This window comes from Rhineura floridana, chromosome 2 (assembly GCF_030035675.1).
Source record: "Rhineura floridana isolate rRhiFlo1 chromosome 2, rRhiFlo1.hap2, whole genome shotgun sequence".
Taxonomy (NCBI): Eukaryota; Metazoa; Chordata; class Lepidosauria; order Squamata; family Rhineuridae; genus Rhineura; species Rhineura floridana.
In genome coordinates this window covers 172,613,138-172,626,881 of record NC_084481.1, presented here as the reverse complement: position 1 = coordinate 172,626,881, position 13,744 = coordinate 172,613,138, and positions in this window count along the sequence as shown.

The following is a 13,744-nucleotide window of genomic DNA, read 5'->3' as shown; positions in this document are numbered from 1 at the left end:
ATCGGTTTCTCCATATTCTGTCCTTACAGTAGCCTCTTGTCCAGAGTATAGGTTGCGCATCAGGACAATCACATGCTGTGGCATCCCCATTTCTTTTAAAGCATTCCATAGTTTTTCACGATCTACACCAGCCTTTCCCAACCAGTGTGCCTCCAGATGTTGTTGGACCACAACTCCCATCAGCCTCAGCCAGCATTGCCAATGGTCAGGAAAGATGGGAATTGTGGTCCAACAACATCTGGAGGCACAGTGGTTGGGAAAAGCTGATCTACACAGTCAAAGGCTTTGCTCTAATCTATAAAGCACAGGCTGATTTTCTTTTGAAATTGCTTGGTCCGTTCCATTATCCAATATATTTGTGATAATAATAATAATAATAAAATTTTATTTGTTAGTCGCCTATCTGTCCGAGTTCATGGACACTCTAGGTGACTTACAACAGCATGATAAAATACAATATACAGTCCAAAACAAACTCATCAATTAATAACATCAATACATCAATTAATTAACAAAAAAAACTAATCTAATCCACCCCAAAGACTCTGTAGGCCTGCCTGAATAGCCAGGTCTTTAACGCTCAGCGGAAAGTCATCAGGGAGGAGGCATGCCGAAGATCATAAGGGAGAGAATTCCAGAGGGTGGGGGCCACAACCGAGAACGCCCTCTCTCTCGTCCGCACCAGCCTAGCTGTTTTGACTGGTGGGACCGAGAGGAGGTCCTGTGTGGCTGATCTTGTAAGACGGCCTGATTGGTGATACTGGAGGCGGTCCTTCAGATATACTGGGCCAAAACCATATAGGGTTTTAAAGGTCAACAGCAACACCTTGAACTGGGCCCGGTAAACCACTGGTAACCAGTGAAAATCTACCAACACCGGGGTGATATGATCCCGGCGATGGCTATGCTTAATCAAGCGTGCCGCCGCGTTCTGTACCAGCTGCAGTTTCCGGACCGTTTTCAAGGGTAACCCCACATAGAGCGCATTACAATAGTCTAAGCGAGAGGAGACCAGGGCATGTATCACTCGTGGGAGCAGATGTACAGGAAGGTAGGGTCGCAGCCTTTGTATCAGATGTAATTGATACCAAGCCTTCTGGCTCACTGCTGAAACCTGAGCCTCCATGGATAGCTGGGAGTCAAGGATGACCCCTAGGCTGCGGACCTGGTCTTTCAGGGGTAATCTCACCCCATTAAGCACCAAGTCGATATCTCCCAACCTTCTCCTGTCACCCACGAGCAACACCTCGGTCTTGTCTGGGTTTAGCTTCAGCCTGTTCTCGCCCATCCATCCGCTTACGGACTCCAGGCACTTGGACATGGTCTTCACAGCCAACTCTGGTGCGGACTTAAATGAGAGAGAGAGCTGAGTGTCATCCGCATATTGGTGACACTGCAGCCCAAAACTCCTGATGATGGCTCCCAGCGGCTTCACATAGATGTTAAATAGCATGGGGGAGAGGATAGAGCCCTGTGGTACTCCACAAGTAAGAGGCCAAGGGTCTGAAACCTCATCCCCCAATGCCACCCGTTGGTACCTGCCTGAGAGATAGGAGTGGAACCACCGCAAAACAGTGCCCCCAATTCCCAATCCCTCTAGGCGATTTAACAAGATATCGTGGTCAACGGTATCAAAAGCCGCTGAGAGATCCAGGAGGACAAGGAAGGTGTACTCTCCCCTATCCAATGCCCTCCTCATATCATCCACCAGGGCGACCAAGGCTGTTTCAGTTCCATGTCCAGTCCTGAAGCCCGATTGGAATGGATCTAAGTAATCTGCTTCATCCAAGTGTGTCTGTAGTTGTTTGGCCACGACTCGCTCTATCACCTTGCCCAAGAATGGTAGGTTGGAAACTGGGCGAAAGTTCTTCAACTCTTGGGGATCCAAGGAGGACTTTTTCAAGATGGGCTTTATCACTGCCTCCTTGAGGGCTGATGGCATTGCACCCTCTTCCAAGGATGCATTTACCACCGCCTTGATCCCTTCGCCTAGTCTCTCTTTGCAGCTCATAATGACCCACGAAGGGCAAGGATCAAGCAGACAGGTGGTTGGCTTCACAGTAAAGAGCACCTTGTCCACTTCCTCAGCGAGGAGAGGCTGAAACCGATCCCACCGGACCGGAATGCAACTGGCCGACTCTGGCCCACTTCCTGTATCCACGGCGTATGGAATCGTGCTCTTCAGGCGCTCGATTTTATTGGCAAAGTGTTTAGCAAATATGTCACAGGAGGCTTTAGAGTGCTCCATGGGTTCCTGAGCAACTGGACCGACCAGGCTACGGACCACTTGGAACAACCTCCTGGGACAGCACTCTGCCGACGCAATAGAGGCAGCAAAGAAGTCCCTCTTTGCTGCCCTTGTTGCCACCTGGTAGGCCGCTATTGCTGCTCTAACCAGTGTCCGATCGTCTTCGGTGCGAGATTTCCGCCACCGGCGCTCTAGTCGTCTCACCTCCTGTCTCAGACCCCGCAACTATGGTGTATACCAGGGTGCTGTCTGAGTTCTATTCAGGGGGAGAGGACGTTTCAGAGCCACCCGGTCTATCACCCTAGTAATCTCCCTATTCCACTCCACTACCAGGGTTTCGACCGGGTGACCTTCAGTCAGCTCCAAATCCCCCAGCGCATTCAGGAATCCCTTAGATTCCATCCTAATAGGTCCATGACCCCTGCGGAGGGTGTGCGGCATTGAAAGGTCTATATTCACCAGATAGTGATCTGACCATGACACGGGGTTAGAACAAACAGCCCCCATTTCCAGAGCACTTCCCTCCCCTCCTGAGACAAACACAAGGTCAATAGCATGACCGGCTACATGGGTGGGCCCTGTATTACTAAGGTGCAGTTCCCAAGAAGTCATGGTTTCAATGAAATCCCGAGGGGCCCCCACGAGAGCCTCTTCCCTTTCTAAATCCAGCTCGGATATCTGGCATTTCTTGCTCCAGATATGGTAAGAGCCTTTGTTGTAGAATCTTCAGCATTACTTTACTTCCATGGGATATTATGGCAATAGTTTGATAATTACTGCATTATCTGCGATCCTCTTTCTTTGGAACTGGGAAGTATATTGAATGCTTTCAGCCTGTGGGCCATTGTTTAGTTTTCCATATTTGTTGACAGATTTTTGTCAAAATTTGGACAGATTCAGTCTCAGTAGCTTGTAGCAACTCTATTGGTATGCCATCTGTTCCTGGTGATTTGTTTCTTCCAAGTATTTTAAGAGCAGCTTTTACTTCATATTCTAAAATTTCTGGTTCTTCATCATACAGTCCTCCAGGAATGAATCTGTCATCCTGGCATCTCATCCTGGCAGTGTGTTGCTTCTATCTTCCTTTTATTTCATCTTGGTCATTCAGTGTGTTCCTGTGTTGATTATTCAACATCCCTACTCTTGGTTTAAATTTCCCTTTCATTTCTCTAATCTTTTGGAATAGGGCTGTTCTACCTTTTTTGTTGGCCTCTTCTATTGATATCTGTTGATATCTATTGATATCTAGAGCCAATGTGTGTTGACTTGAGGTGGAATACCCAGTTCAATACCCCACAAGGTGTCAAGACCAAGGGCCTGTTTCCTTGTAAGCATAGCCAAACAACCAGGGTAAACCAACCCTGCAAGGTAGTACTGGTGTCACCACTCCTTAAGTCCACTCCAACCTGGTTTAGAGATTCCCCAAGCTGTACACCAGACACCCTTTGAGATTCACTGGAACAGGAGCTAAAAACCAGACTCTCTGTTCCTTGTGCCTTGAACGTTACCCAATAAACAGTTAGCCAAACAGCCAGGACTGCATTTAGGATCACACTCTTATCCAATTAACAGCACCAAATTATAAGTGGTAGATTTTTTTTTTTTTTTAAAAATAGCAGCATAAAACAAGAACCAGCATACCAGGGAAAATATAAAGATAAAAAGATGTTAAGAAATACAGTAGGACCCCGCTTTATGGCGTGCGGTGGTCTCAATTAGACACAATTAGACTAAATCCCCACTCATATGATGCTTGTTCCGTTTTTACGGCAGTTTTCGGGCATCACACACCATTCTATTAAATGAGTTTTGCTTTTTGGCGGTTTTCGCTTTTTGATGGGGGTCCGGAACGTAACCCGCCATATGAGTGGGGCCCCACTGTACCACAGTACATTTAAGGGAAATCACAGAACAAGGACAAAAAAAATAACAATGCTAACTTGCTTACTTTATAACAAACCACTTTAGAGCATTTGACCCCACAAAACCAGCAAGTAGCACTAGGATCTTCATAGGTGTGAGCATCCAAGATAAGAATCAAGATTTGGGCCAGGGAATAAAGAATTCAAATCACTTTTATAGAAAAGGCCTAGTAACAAGAAGGCAGATTCCTTGACCAATTAGAAGGGCAGTTGGCTGGAAACTTCTAGGCCATGGTGTACATGCCATCTCACCACAAAGGTATGTGATTTAGCAGAGTGGCCATAATGGCCTTGAAGTGTAGCTCCTACCAGAGATAACATAGGTGCAAAGGATTAGCTCACAGCCAATTAATTAGAAAACTTGGAGGAAAGTTTTTTCACACAGGTTAGCTTGTTACCCAGAAGTCTGAGCACAAAAACATTTTCTGAACCAAGAATTCTTGACACAAGGGCCTTTTCATCATTGTTAATTGCTATCATAGACCAGATTACCAGCTGCATGTACTGTATTCCATTTCAGTTGATGACATAAAATAATTTTAATATTATTTAATACAGCCTTTGCTGCTCTGGTGCTCTCCAGATATTTTGGACCGTAGCTCTCATCATTCCTAGACTCAACAGTGTTGGCTGGAGCTGACGGGAGTTGCAGTCCAAACTATCTGGAAGGCACCAGGTTGGTGAAGATTGATTTAATAAAACAATACTGTAATATTTTATGCATATAGCTAGGACACTGCTCAAAACCCAGGGAAAAACTAACCATTCACCAGCATAGGCTATACGAGGGAGGGAAAGAGGCATGGTCACAAAGGCTTCTAAGGCCTACTTCTCAGCTTGTGCAAGATGCTAGCAATGGTAGGAGCAGCCCACAAGCTTCATCAGGACTACAGCATTCTGACTTCAGCACACATAAATAGAGAGGTCCATGCAGCCACAGGGGAAAAAAAAGAACAAGCAAAGACCAAAAAGAGTAAATATTCTTTGGGGGAAGACATGTGCTTTAAATGTATGCTGTGTATGCAGCCTGGGGGGGGGGGGGGCTTTGCCAGTTTTTAAAAATGTATTTGGTTGCCCTATTTACCTCAGAAAACTAATGGCCACACTGGATTCAGGCCTGTATGGTGCTATCTCTTAAACTTTTTACAGAATTCAAGCTATAAACCAGACCGATACACAGTTCCCAGCACCCTTAACAAACGAGAATCCCCACGATTCTTGGTGTGAGGGGAACGTGCTTTGAATGTGATTTAAAGGTATGGTGTGTATGCAGCCATGGTTTCCAAAGCATATTATTTTTAAAGAACGTATCAGGAATTGGTCACCCTGAAGCAGGAAGTGTTGTATTACAGCATATGAGGAAAAGAAGGAGGGACCACATGGGGTACATTCTTGGTCCAAAACCGTATTTTATTGGACCAAAATTATTATGTCTGAGCAACTCTCATATATGGTTTCACAAAGGACTAAAATGCTCCTGTTTGTAACTCTTTTGTTTGTAATTTTTGTTTATTTGAATATATAATTATACACTCAAACAGTAAAGCAAAACAATTTTTTGGAAGTTGAAGAGCAAACCAGGAAACAAAATATCAATTTGGGTCATGGAATGACATGTTCAGTAGGACACAAGGAACTGAACAACATTTCCCTGAAATGAGATCATGGCACTACTTGAATTCTCCATATACAACAGGTGCGTAACGAAAGTCCATCAAAACAATGAGGTGGTCAGAATCAAGCTTGACATTTTCCATTATAAGTTTTGGTCTCTCCAATTATAATCCCTTGTGAAAACAGACAGACTCAAGCTGTGTACACCTCTTTCTAAAATGTTCCGTGAATATTTCATGGAACAACTTAAATGTAGATCTTGTTTTAGACAGCTGTTCTCTGCTCTTAAGAAAGCAATACAGCTTTCTTAGGAATTATTGGCCCATGTGGTCAATAAATATTCAGGATAAATGGACAGGATGATCCACAAAGTGTTTTCATAATCCTGAATATGAGTACATAAAATATGTACAGCAGTGAATATGGAAAGTACATCATTACAAAACTTCTCAATCAGTACAGGATATGATTCCTAGGAGTCAAGGTTCGTTTGTTCATTCCATAGAAAGTACTGGGATACTAGAGTATGGTCAGAGTATGGCCTGAAGGCACATGAAGCCACCACCTTGCTGAAGGTAAGCAGGTCTGATTATTGTGCCTGAATAGGTGACCACCTCAAATCCACTTGTACATCATCTTCAGCTTCATAACAGAAGAAAGGCAGGATATAAATATAAAATAAACACATGAACTTTCTCTCCCCCTGCTTCTAAGTCCCATTTCAGGTTGATGATTGTACATACATCCTACAGACTAAGCTGTTCAACAAGATTTAAATTATAAGGAGTATTCTACAACTTCCATGACAAAACTTTCAAAAAGAAGTGCAGATGCACTGTTCCTTCAACACCTGCTTTCTTTGACCCAGTACTAACCAACACATTTCTCTGGCTCTCCAACTGCAATTGAAAGGCTGGTGCTTGTAAAGACTTGGGGTATTTTGGGTTCTGTAAACTACACTATCACTGCAATTATTTTCCCCAGGGGACCATGTTCAGTGAAGTCATGAGGGACATATTCCTAGATTCTTTTCAACTTTACTCTCTGGGCAAGGCCCCATTTTAGGCTATACTTTGAGTCTTAGACAATATCAAGCACAAAAGGAGTAGAATCTGTTCCCTCCCCTTACATTCCTCTATTCCCAGTAGAGAGTTTGGATACAGGAAAAAACCTAAGAGACTATGCCCACCCAACAGCCCAATAAAGACTATTGCTCAGAAGCTTCAAAATTCTGACTGGGGGAAACATGGAAAACAGGAGGGGGAATGGAATGAAGTAGCTGGAATCCTGAAAAGTAGTGCTCCCAAACGACAACATTTTGTTGCAGGTCCCACTCATAGAGTTCTAAATGCAGTGAAGGAATCTAGGAGGGTTCAAGGGACGCTATTTGGCTGCATAAACGTTTATGCCCATGTTTTGGTAGGACATACTTTGTATGCTATCCCTTAAACTTTGCCTTTTCAAGAATTTTTTGAATGGGTGGGGGGTTAAATTGTACTGGTATATTTTTAGAAAACGAATTTGTAAAGCTAGGACATGTAACGTAGTAAGCTAAAATACAGCAAAACTTGGAAAATAAAACTAAAATTAGCACTGGAGATGTGATTGATTATATTGGCCTCAAGGCCTTTTCAACACACCTGTTGGAAAGGACCAAAAGGATGTCTCATATTGCAAGCACGTGTCCCTTCACTTAGTGGAAACTACAAAAGTAGTCAAGAATTTTCGTTAAGGCAGTCACCAGCCAATTTGTCATCTTTTGTCTGGTGCAGCAAATGTTTTATTTAACCTGCCCTTATTTGAGGTTACATTTTTGAACTTGAAAACAACTCTGTTCAGTGAAATGTCTGCAGTCTGACTATTCTAGCAGAAGTTGTTTTGTGAAGCTGGCAGCATTCAGAATCTTCTTTTGGTCTCTGGTCAGTAGCAATTTAACAGCTTGTTAAAAATGTGAAGTAGCCATTAATGGAGTTTATACAGTTGCCTCCAGTCTCAGGTGGTTGAAACATGTGCAATTAATCTTGCAGTCTGTCTACAGCTAAAGGTTTAAGCTAAAGCCACATTGCCTCAGGGATTTACTAGTGGCACCCTTCCTCTTCTCTTTTTGTCATGTATAACCTCTGACTGAAATGATCATGGAACTCTTCAGTATGTGGTGGCCCCAGGAAACACTGGGCCTGTTGTTGATTGCCAGCCACTTTGATCCTATGGCAAAGTGATAATGAGTATCCACTGCAACACACAAGATTCATCTTCATAATTCCATTTCCAATTCAGTAGTCCTGCTTATGGGGAAATGATTTCAGATGGAAGAATGGGTCTACAACACCCTTACTTCACCTTCATACCCACTGCTCTGGCATGACTTGAGAAGGGTATCCACTCATTTTTGGACTTCTTCCATGTACAGTCACCATTTCCTCATTCTCTTAGCCTGTTGGTTGTTGTTGTTATTATTGTATCCCACCTTTCCGCCAAGGAACTTGCCATCTCCATTTTATCCTCACAACAATTCTGTGAGGTAGGTTAGGCTGAGAGATGGTGACTGCCCAATGTCACTCAGTGAGCTTCATGGGTGAGTGGGGATTGGAACCCTGGTCCCCCAACCCCTAATCCAACACTTTAGCCACTATACTACACTGGCTTTTCTTATCTAGTACTTACCCTACTCTTCTGCTTTTGTTGATCAACATGTGTTTCTCCTCGCTCTTTCTTGGTGCAGCTTCTGTTGTCACAACCTGAACCATGCTGGATTCCAGTCACGCTGATCTACATTCTAGTTCTCACCATTTCCCTGTCAGGCAATGCTGCCACATTACATTTCCTCTACCACTTGAAAAATCACTGCTTCCATTCACATTTTAAAAGCCAAATTCTGCATGTGTGGGAATCAATATGAACAAAGCTTTCCCCATGACCACCCTGTATTGAAATGGGAATGAGTTTTTTTAGCTGAAAAATCTCTTAACTACAGGCCAAATCGTAACTACACTGCAAAATGTGCTACTATTAACTCACAACCCAGGGCTTGGACTTTTTTTTTTTTACATCTGAAGCAGAAAATTCAAGTGACATCCCCTTCTCCTTGTGGAGATGCATAGCACATTGAAAGTAGAGATTCCATCAGTACAGAGGCTCTTTCAGTGGCTATCCAAGTTATAGAGTAAGGTCTGATCTGTGTTAGCATTGGTCTACTCAGAGCTTGGAAGTAACTAGTTACAGGTAATGAATTACTTGTAATTTATTACTTTTTTGAGTAATGAGTGGGTAACTTCATTACATTTTGCTGGTAACAGAACGAGTAGTAACTTCATTACTTTTGAGGAGTAATTGTAATGTTTCCAGCATTACTTTTGCACATTACTTGGGGGGGAGCAGAGGAAGTCTTCTGCTCCTCTGATTTGTGAATAAAAATCATGTGCTTCAAATTGGGCTTCTGTGCAGCATTGTTCTTCCTTCATGCTCTATGGGTGCTTAGGAGGCAACAAGGGAGGAGGTGGAGAGTGAAACAGCGTGGAGAAAACAATTGTTTAAAAATTGACAGGAGTGGAAGGACAAAAGAGCTGGAGGCAATATATATATACAAAAAATATGTGTGTTGGGGTATCATTGCTGGGGGTGGGGTGAGGGGATGTGAGATTCTGTTATGCCATTCTGTTAATCTTATGGATAAAAAAATATATACTACTACCCTCTGTGTGTATGTGCTTATTTTTAATGTTGTTTTAGGCTACTTAGATGTGCAGCAGCCAAGGCCAGCACCTTGTGGGCAACTTTATTTTAAAAAGTAACTAAAATGTAATTGTAGCAATTACTTTTGAGTAAAAGTAAAGTAATCAGTTACTTTCAGAGCAATTGTAATTGTAACGGTAATTACTACTTTTGGGGGGGGCATGTAACTGTAACTGTAATTTATTACTTTTTAAAAGTAATCTTCCAAGCTCTGGGTCTACTCTAGGCTCCAGATGAGACACTCTGCCTCCTCTGGTTCTGCCCTGAGGATTACCTGAGTGAACGAGAGTTGTAATAACTGAAATACATTTGGCCTTGGCTGTAGCTGATCCTGCAGCTCATTACTGAAGTATACTTGCTGAAAATACTAGATGAACAATTTAGGAATGAGCTGACTATTACTATCATAAGGTATTCCAAATAAGGAGGGCTAAAAACGGTAATTGGCCACATTCAGCCATAGCAGAATACAAATCCCAGTAAGATGTATACAGATAATAAACTCAAATGTATGTCAAGTATGCCGAGTCCTGTGCACCTTGCACATCGATGGACTTGGCTCATCATGTGAGCTGGCAATCTGGAAGAGAGGGTGACATCTTGCCAATTTCAGTTTTATTTTGTTGAAAAGCAATTGCCTAATCGTCATGGTGGGTCTATTATCAAGAAGCTTGATGTGCAATGCCTTAATTGAAGCACAGAAACTGGAGTAGGGCTTTCATTGGTGGTGCACGTGGAACTTGTTCTGCTACTTCCTCTGGATGTTCCTTTCCACCAGTCCTTTATCCTCATACTCTTCTCTATCTCCATTTGTCAGTGTCACTTCCAGTACTGCAAAACATTATTTGGAAACTTAAAATTTGTAAGCAGAGTTATGTAAAAGAAATCATACACATTTATAATCAGATGATATAGTACTGAACTTGGCATTTAATTTATTTGGTGTAGCTTTCAAATGTCAGCTGCAAGACTAAAAATTATCCTTTTTATGCCCCCCATATACAATCAACATCTGATGATGCTATAAAGAAAGAAACAAATGAAGAAATAACACGCACACTTGTTGTAGATTTGCTAGCTGGAATTTTCCACATTTAAACCCCTAATGATTCTCCTGTGCTGGCAAGGTAAGTAAAAACTGTTTCCAGGGTAGCACATCATGATGACTGGTAGCTACTGATCTGGTTCAAGCCACCCAAAGGAAGGAATAAGCTTTAGTCCCCTCCCTCCAGATGCAGACAGTATTGTTATGAAAAGGTTTGAAAAGCACTGGTAATGGAAAAGTTAATAGAAGCCAGACAGCAGAGGCAAGAGAATTCATATGAAGCATAGCTTCTGCTCATTCACTTCTCAGAAAAATAAAACTCCCAAGTGCTGAAATTGCATTTTGGAAAGGAGTCATATTTAATAGACATTTATAAGCCAGAAAACGTGCATAAGGTTTGCGTGTAGCCTTTCATTTACAGCATATGCCCATGAGTAGGATTGCCTTGTCTCCCAGGAAATGGAGGAACCACCCAATAAAAAAAATCTAGGTAAATGAAAAATGCCATTGAATTGTATTAAGGTCTGGCTGATTCCCTCTTCCCATTTCTCACAGACAACTGCAATGTGATTGTAGTTATCTTGATGGCATGAGCTATTCCCTGAAGATGGGCTTCCAGCATCTGGAACAACACAGTATGAATCCAACGACTGCCTCAGTTTGGCAAACTTTATATAAAACAAAATGGGAATGATCCTGGTAAAGTTAAAGCACGTTTAAGTTCCACTGAATTCAGGGAGAAAGAACATTGCTGATTGAAATCAATGACTGAAAAGTACTGTGACAAATCATGGCCATTGAATAGTAATAAAACATAAACATGACCTACAAGTTGCTCAGGAATAGAGATGTGAAGACCCAGGAAAAAACCAAAAATTTGGGGGAGGGGGGAACGTTTTTCCCCAGGCCTTCACATCTGTGATCAGGAAACATTGACCACGGTTGTGAAGCATGTAGCTGTGGGGGATTAACAGAAGCCCTCCCCTTACAAAATGAATGAGTATGCAGTGAAGATTTTAAGAAGGGCCATAGCTCAATGGTACAGTACATGCCTTGCAGAGATGGACTGAGCAACTGAATTCTGTCCCATTTCAATTTTGCCAGTGCTCAATCATTGTTTATTTACTTATGTATGAATTTATGAATTTACTTACGTATGAATTTATGAATTGCCTTTTACATGTGTGTGAGGGTGAAAATCAGTACAAAAATAACTAATGATAGGTTTAAGCACAATACAAAATGAACATTTAAGGTAGAGACTTTTTCATCCAGCCTGAAAAGCTTGTTGAAACAAAAATATCTGTAGTCATTTCCAGAACGTACAGATAGTGGGCCCCTGTGTATTTCAACAGGAAGGCTGCTCCACAGAACAGGAGTAGCTAAACTAACAGCCCTGGTCTGAGTTACTGTGGAGCACACTTCTGATATTTTGGGACCTGAAGGAAAAACCCTCCTTCAGAAAGCAATGACCTACAGGGTCAGGACCAGGTTACTTGAGAGACTGCCTATATTATACAGCCATGAGAGTGGCTGTATACTATAGTCAGCATGGATTTTTTGCATTTACCTCCTGTGCCATTCTGATGCTTCCTGTAAACTCATTTCAGAACAAAACCTTATAAAACTTTTAGTCCTGAACTCAGAAACGCTTGCTTAACAACCCTGTAAATTTTCATGGGGATACACAAAACAGTCAGAGAGAGAATCGAGAGTTCAAAGTATAAAGTGAGAGAGAAAACCCTTGTTGGACTTTTTTCGGTATGTGAACATCAGCCATGTTCACAGAGTACCTGTAATCCTATTACTGACCTTGCCCCATCATTTGCATGCTTATTGAGTTCAGCGGGATTAAAAAAAATGCCTACCTGATTTTTAATTAATTAAGAAATTTAGCATTGAACTCAATGATAAGGCCGGGCATGCTGAGTAAGAACAAACTGACAGTGTTCTAAAAGCCAGTCTCACAGCTGCTGGGCTTGCCTAATCAGTGGGCCACACCCACACCAGACCTTGATTTCACTTGACATAGTCATGGCTTCCCCCAAAGAATCTTGGGAAGTGTAATTCATGAGCGGAGACTCTTATCCCCCTGACAAAGTTCCAGTGGCCAGAGTGGTTTCACAGTCAGCCGCTCTGATTGAAGCTCTGTGAGAACAGGGCATCTCCTAGCAACTCTCAGCACCCTTCACTAACTAAAATTCCCAGGATTCTTTGGGAGAAACCATGACTGTCCAAAGTGAAATAAAGGTCTGGTGTGGATGTGGCCAGGGACAGCTTTGGTTTAAATTTGGGTGGGAGGCTACATGCGCCTGCTGTAGAATAAAAAGGTGGGGGAAACCCTGAAAAAGATACTGTTCACAATGTTTTCCTTTTGGAAAGGAAAGGGGCTTCCCCTCTGCCCAGTGCCCACCCATCCAATCTTATTCCCTCCCCTTCTCCCCTCCCCCTCCCCTCCCTTCCCCTCCCCCAGGTCAGTTTTGTTGGAAGTGGGGCAAGAGCAACTCCTATTTTGTTCTTTTGTTTATGTTCCAGAAGGGAGATAGAGTTAGGGTCCTCCAGATGGATGGATTTGACTACCTTTACCTGTGATGCTCTGACTGACTTCCTTCTGTCATTAGACTGATATGCTTAGGGAAGCTTATCTGCCCCTCCTCCTTCCGCCCTTTCCTTCTCTTCTTCGACAGTCCGAGAGAGAGGAGACACCTTGGTCTCTGCTCTCTCTCTCCTGAGCCATGACAGCAACTCCCAAACCTGAGTGTTGCACCTCCAACTTAGTTAGTTAGAACTAGGTATCTACTATGTATTTCTATAAATAAAGTAGCTTTTCTTATTTTACTAAGTCTTAAGTCTCAGTGATCTCAATACAGGGTAAAAGCCTGCTACTTAGGTAAACGCACACACTGGCACACGCATTTCAGAGCATTGACAATCTCTGCTAATATCTATACAAATTTACACAACAAGTTTTACCTATCCTTAGCATGATTGCACAGAAGTAGATCTGATTGAACTCAAAAAGCATGCAAATGATCAAACCTACCCTCTGTTCCCCCTCCCTCTTATCCCCTCCCTCTTGCCCCATCCCTCCCCCATCCTTAACCCCTCCCTTCCCCTCCCCCACTCTGCCCCCTCCTCCCCCTTGGTCAGTTTTACCTATCCTAGGACTACAATCTGGGAGAC